Here is a 6,878-nt window from a genome sequence, read left to right on the forward strand (position 1 = left end):
CAATGAAGAACAGCAGAGCTCATCTCACAGTCAGTCCTCCATCCTGTGAACAAAATCTGCTGACACTGTCAACCCAGGCCCATCACCCTATGGTAATGATGGTACGACCCTCGGATGGGGAGCTTTGGTAGTGGGAAGGGGTGGAAGGCTGGGGGGAAGATAGAGTGAAGGATTGAGGGAGAGAGAAGGGTAGGAAGGTTGGAGGGAGAGGAAAGGAGTGAGAGTCCCAGAGAAGGTGCATTTTGTCTGTGGGGGGAAGGGGGGGGAGGATGCGGGTGGGACAGAGCGGTGGAGCTGCCACTGACCTGGCCTCCTAGTTGGCAAATCAGGGGATGGTGATGTTGCCCCGTGTGATGCAGCCTGGATCACACGTTGGGCGGCCTGCCAGGCCAGCTCCGGCCCCACCACCGGATCTTCCTGGACTCCATCAGGTATCTGCTGTTCTTGTTCTTCTAGATGGGGCGAGATGTTGGCGCAGTGGTTAGCACCGCTGCCTCACAGCATCGGGGACCCAGTTTCGATTCTGACCTTGGGTGACTGTCTATGTGAAGTTTGCACATTCGCCCTGTGTCTGTTTGGATTTCCTCCGGGCGCTCCGGTTTCCTCCCACAGTCCAAATTGCACGTCAGTATCCAAAGAAAATCTGCACTTGAGTGAATTGGCCATGACCAATACGTGGGGTTACGGGAATAGGGTGGGGGTGTGGGCCTCGGTAGACTGCTCTTTTGGAGGGTCAGTGCAGACTCGATGGGCTGAATGGCCTCCTTCTGCAGTATAGAGATTCTATGGTAGTGGTTGCGGGTTTGGAAGGTGCCGTTTTAGGAACCTTGGTGAGTTGCTGCAGTGCATCTTGTAGATGGTACACACGGCTGCTACTGTGCTTCGGTGGTGGAGGGAGTGAATGTTTGTGGAAGGCGGAACAATCAAGCGGGGCTGCTTTGTCCTGGATGGTGTCAAGCTGCTTGAATGTTGGAGCTGCACTCATCCAGGCGAGCGGTGCATATAAATTAAGATGTTCTCTAGTCTTAGTCCCACAAAGAGAAGGAAAATGGAAATAATCTTGGATTTTCCCTGACGAAAGATAGGAAAAGGTGCCTAGTTCAGTGAACACGAGCGCGTGAGTTATATATTGCATGGGTGTTGCAATCTGCTTAATGGATGTGTGGGAGAGGCATTTGAAGCAGGGGTACACTGGGGAAAATGAAGCAGAAAGGAAGGGGAAAGCGGAATATAAAAGGCATGGACTGGGACGGTACTCAGCTTTGAAGGTGATCCACGAGGCACAAAACATGGAGGGATTCTGAAGGTAAAAGAAACCCTGAGGAAGCAGCCGATTTCTGTTTGAAATTAGCAGTCCTTTGTTATTTTAATGTACGGGTTTCCCGATTTATTCTAACTGGGTTTACACCTCAGCAAAATAATAGGCAAGGGAAGAAGATTAAAAATTGCATTTCTCTAGCGCCTCTCCCAATCGGAGGATGAGCCAAAGGGCTTTATAACCAAAGAAGTATTTTCAAAGTGCAGTCACTGGTGTGACATTGCAAGAATAATTTTGTCTTTTGTAAAAACCAAATGCCTCTTTGGGAATGAAGCAAACAGGGAGCCAGCATAGACTTGTGCCTGGATTGTAGTTTAAGGAAAGTTGCATGAATGTGTTGAGCTGTAAAGTTATGATAAATTATTGATTAATTAATCAGAATGATTAACACTCAGTATGAGCTGTAAGTCAATGAAAATCCGTAGGATGCTTCATGAGGAATTATTTCAAATTAATTCGCTCAAACTCCGCAAACTATTTTTTAAACTCCATTATTCTCAAAAGCCGAGATTTTATTCCGGCCTAAGCGAAAATTGAGCTGAACTAGAGCCTGCGGATGAATGTAAAGATGAGAATGCAAATAGGACGAGCGTGTTCAGCAGCTCGGCAACATGGCTGGAAGATACTTTTAATTAGAACTCTAAAATGATGAGGCTCCCTGGAGGCCCTTAAAAGTCCTCACGGCGCAACAATCATTTGGAGCTGGGAACGTCCCTAACGATTGGATGTGGTCTATAGTTGCGCCTGTTGAGTCGGGGATCTGGGGAGCAGACCAATTTAAATAATCCATGTCTCATTAGATCCCAGCTCCTTGAGAAAACTGTGCGGGCAATAGGCGTCTTGGGTACTTTGGAAGTTCCTTTGTGCATCCACACATGTTCAGCAGGAAGCTGCTTCGGAACTTACACAAAAGGATGGTTCAGCTCCTGCATTTCATGGTGGAATAGCTGGAATGACTGGGAAACCCTTCAACTTCTAACCAGGCCTATAATTTTCTCTTTGACTGCCCTTGATATTTGTTGAAGTGGGACTTTTGTTATTTAAAGGTTTGAAGGTTTAAATTCACATCCTTCTGACTCCAAGGTGCGCGATAAATGTAGCCACAGCTGACACTGTAGGGAGCATTTTGCTGACCGGCTTGAGTTCCCAAAGGGTGGTTGGTGATTCGACCAATAAAGAGTGGCGGGCAGAGTGCAATAAGCCATTTTTAAGGGTGTTTGCAGCCTTCATACTGACTGCACACAGAGAAGGCTGCAGAATGGGTGTTGTAAATGGCAGCGTGTCGGTGGGGAGGGTGGTGGTGAAGGCGGGAGGGCGGGGGGGGGGGGGGGTGCTGAGTGTTCAGAAGTGTGCGTACTCCCTTCATTGATGTCTCCCCGGAGATGTTCCTGCAAACAGTGCAGAGAAAAGGGAAGTGTTTCTACCTCTCGAGGATGAAGAGGCAGTCAGTCAACCTCACAAAGGTGACCTGACTGGAGGTGGTCAAAGTAGCGAATGTGGCATAAACTTGGGAGCAACGACAGAAGCGCTTGAATGATCCATCCAGGGCCGGTACGGAGCGTGGTATGCTTGCTGGCGTGGTGACTACCCTGCATGGACAATCAGATAGCGGTGAGATTTACAACACTGTGGGCGACCTGTACACACGGACACATGTGCACAACAAGACAGGGGGCAGCATTACATCAAAACAACCACTGCCCCCTTCACTGTCACAGTCAATGGGTGCCCACCACACCCAAGTGACCTCAACTCCTCCTCCTACATACCATTTGGTCAGCAACATCCTAAATTAATAAGCACAGTCTGTGGGGAAACTGGTACTCCAATATGTCCATGTCGCAGGGCCGCTGCCTGTAGATGCTTTGCACTGGTTATGGCACTGGTTACAGCGTCATGGCACAAGTGCTACTCTGCACAAGGCAGCCCATTCCCACATTCCTGCTGAAGCTCCGTCCTCTCAATCTACTCTTGACCGGAGGAGGCAAACTCTATGCAGGCCGTCCCTCTCCCTTTGCAGCTATCAACCCTCAATCGGCGTCAGGCCCCTGACGCATCTTCTGCTCACTGCAGAGATCCGGGGGGGGGGGGGGGGGGGGGGGCCTTCTAGTTCCTGGCCTCTGCACAGGTCCCTCCAAATAGCAAGTCCTCAAAATTGAATTTCAAGAAACTTGATGTTGGGCAAACATTAACAATCCGAAGCAGGAAACCTGGCAAACATGCAACAAGGAATGCTTAAGGTTTAAACTCATTTCAAGTTTTAAGGTTGTTATTGCATGTGGGAGAAAACTGTTGATGTTGGATCAATATGTTGGGTATCATCAGGGGAAAATAAACTAACAGGGCATCACAGTAATGCTGTTACCCGTTAGGGGATTGATTCCAGAACTGTTTTCACTTTTTGATTTGCTTTCCCCCGCCTTCAGTAGAATTTGAGACAACAGACATAAAATTGGAATAATAAGAAGTTTTACAACCAGGTTAAAGTCCAACAGTTTTGTTTCAAACACTAACTTTCGGAGCACTGCTCCTTCATCAGGTGAATGAAGAGGTATGTACCAGAAACATCTATATAGACAAATTCAAAGATGCCAGACAATGCTTAGAATGTCAGCTTTTGCAGATAATTAAATCTTTACAGATCCAGAGATGGGGTAACCCCAGGTTAAAGAGGTGTGAATTGTCTCAAGCCAGAGCAGTTGGTATGATTTCGCAAGCCCAGATCAGATGGTGGGGGATGAATATAATGCAACATGAATCCCAGGTCCTGGTTGAGGCCGTTCTCATGTGTGCGGAACTTGGCTATAAGTTTCTGCTCGGTGATTCTGCGTTGTCGTGCGTCCTGAAGGCCGCCTTGGAGAACGCTTACCCGGAGATCAGAGGCTGAATGCCCTTGACTGCTGAAGTGTTCCCCGACTGGAAGGGAACATTCCTGCCTGGTGATTGTTGCTTGATGTTCGTTCATCCGTAGTCGCAGCGCCTGCATGGTCTCGCCAACGTACCACACTTCGGGACATCCTTTCCTGCAGCGTATGAGGTAGACAACGTTGGCCGAGTCGCACGAGTATGTACCGCGTACCTGGTGGGTGGTGTTCTCACGTGTAATGGTGGTATCCATGTCGATGATCTGGCAAGTCTTGCAGAGATTGCCATGGCAAGGTTGGGTGGTGCTGTGGTCGCTGTTCTGAAGGCTGGGTAGTTTGCTGCAAACAATGGTTTGTTTGAGGTTGCGCGGTTATTTGAAGGCAAGCAGTGGAGATCTGCGGATGCCTTGGTAAGATGTTCATCTTTATCAATGATGTGTTGAAAGCTGCAAAGAAGATGTCATAGTTTTGCCGCTCCAGGAAAGTACTGGATGACGAAGGGTACTCTGTCGGTTATGTCCCGTGTTTGTCTTCTGAGGAGGTCGTGCGGTTTTTTTGCTGTGGTGCATTGGAATTGTCGATCAATGAGTCGAGCGCCATATCCCGTTCGTACGAGGGCATCTTTCAGCGTCTGTAGATGTCTGTTACGCTCCTCCTTGTCTGAGCAGATCCTGTGTATACGGAGGGCTTGTCCATAGGGGATGGCTTCTTTAATGTGTTTAGGGTGGAAGCTGGAGAAGTGGAGCATCGTGAGGTTATCCATGGGCTTGCGGTAAAGCGAAGTACTAAGGTGACCATCCTTGATGGAGCCGAGTGTGTCCAAGAATGCAAATGATTTTGGAGAGTAGTCCATGGTGAGTCTGATGGTGGGATGGAACTTATTGATGTCATCGTGTAGTCGTTTCAGTAATTCTTCGCCGTGGGGCCAAAGGGAAAAAATGTAATTGATGTATCTGGTGTATAACGTCGGTTGAAGGTCCTGTGTGGTGATGAGGTCTTGTTCAAACTTGTGCACGAAGATGTTGGCATATTGAGGTGCGAATTTGGTCCCCATGGCTGTTCTGGTTTGGTTTGAATAATAATAGCATGAATTAACCATCAATATTTCCTATTCTATAAAACAGAGGACATGACAGGAGCACACCTTGCCTTGAGCAAATATCAAGTGGGGGATTGACCGAGTAATATCTCTGAGTGTAAAATATCTCAGCGTCCTTGCGTTAACATCACTGGTAAGGCGGTCCTTTCATTCTCTGCAATAAATTGTCTTCTGCAATAAGAAAAATGTTTAAATCGCTATCTTTTAATTCTTCAACAATTATCTTTCAGATAGCATGATTGATTTTTGCTCATTCTTGCCTCAAAGGCAAAGAGCCATTTTGCCTGTGTTGCTGTTTTGTTTCAAAACAAACATTCCTTGTTATTTTTCATTGATTCTTGCTTTGTGATTCTTGCAGTGTGCACTAGATGAGGGGGAAGAGATTGATTGATCTGGGATTTGATTATCCTCCGCAGCGGTATGCTACATTTCATAAAGCTTCATACATCTGGACTACTGTGATCTGTACACCACACAAAGGATACTTTGGTTTACCAGAAGATACCTGGACATCAAGGGTTGAGCTACGAGGATAGGTGAAACAACTTAGGGTTGTATTCCCTGGAATTTAGAAGGTTAAGTCATTTGATTGAAGTTTTCCAGGTACTAAGGGGATCAGGAAGTGTACATTTGAAGCAAACGTTTCCACCAGTTGGGAAGACGAGGGCTTGGGGACATCAACAAAAGATTTGAGCCAGATCATTTCAGGAATGAAATGAGGAAACACTTCTACACAGAAGAGTTGTGCAAGTTTGGAATTCTCTTCCGTAAATGGCAATCGATGCCAGATCAATGACTAATTTTGAAGTTGATATTGATTGATTTCTGTTTACCTAATATATTGAGCGATATTGGGCAAAGGTGAGTATAAATGGAGTTAGGAAGCGGATCAGCGATGTTTCCACTGAATGGTGGAACAGACATGAGAGGCTCAATCGCCCACTCCTGTTCCTATGTTCTACGTATTTTGAGGGTTAGAATAATAATAATAAGAATAATAATAATTGCTTATTGTCACAAGTAGGCTTCAATGAAGTTACTGTGAAAAGCCGCGAGTCGCCACATTCCGGCGCCTGTTCGGGGGAGGCCGGTACGGGAATTTAACCCACGCTTCTGGCCTTGTTCTGCATTACAAGCCTGCTGTTTAGCCCACTGTGCTAAACCAGCCTCAGTATTGATTACTGCTTGGTAGGCCAGGCGGAGACTTTGTTCCACGGTGGACCTCAACTTGATTATTTATATCGGCCCAATTCCTTCAGAGGTTAGCTGCTTCTAATTAAATGTAATATAAAGATTGAAAGTCAATTAAGAATCATGCACCAGATACCTTTAGAAAATGATATCTTCCCAGACTTGCATTGCAAAAAGCTGGAGGAGATTCTATAAATGAAAAATTATTTATCTCCTTGGAAATATTTTAAACTGTATGATTATTTAATAAGCTGCTCATATAATGTAGCTTTTCACTTCCCACTTTAGGGTAGCATCTGGCACAGTGGATAGCACTGGGACTGCGGCGCTGAGGACCTGGGTTCAAATCCGGAGGGCAGCAAGCTGGCGCAGTGGTTAGCATGGTTGCCTCACGGCGCTGAAGACC

At 46.6% G+C, this 6,878-nt stretch overlaps 1 long non-coding RNA gene across 1 annotated transcript in view; it reads left to right on the top strand.

Annotated features, from left to right (window-relative positions):
- The window catches only part of LOC119979039, a 47,210-nt gene extending 41,281 nt beyond the window's left edge, over positions 1–5,929 (top strand). Inside the window, exons 2-3 of the long non-coding RNA XR_005463626.1 lie at positions 5,307–5,414; positions 5,640–5,929. This is a non-coding gene — a long non-coding RNA (uncharacterized LOC119979039). The remainder of the gene's footprint in view (positions 1–5,306; positions 5,415–5,639) is intronic.
- Positions 5,930–6,878: the final 949 nt, after the last annotated feature.

This window comes from Scyliorhinus canicula, chromosome 15 (genome assembly GCF_902713615.1).
Source record: "Scyliorhinus canicula chromosome 15, sScyCan1.1, whole genome shotgun sequence".
Taxonomy (NCBI): Eukaryota; Metazoa; Chordata; class Chondrichthyes; order Carcharhiniformes; family Scyliorhinidae; genus Scyliorhinus; species Scyliorhinus canicula.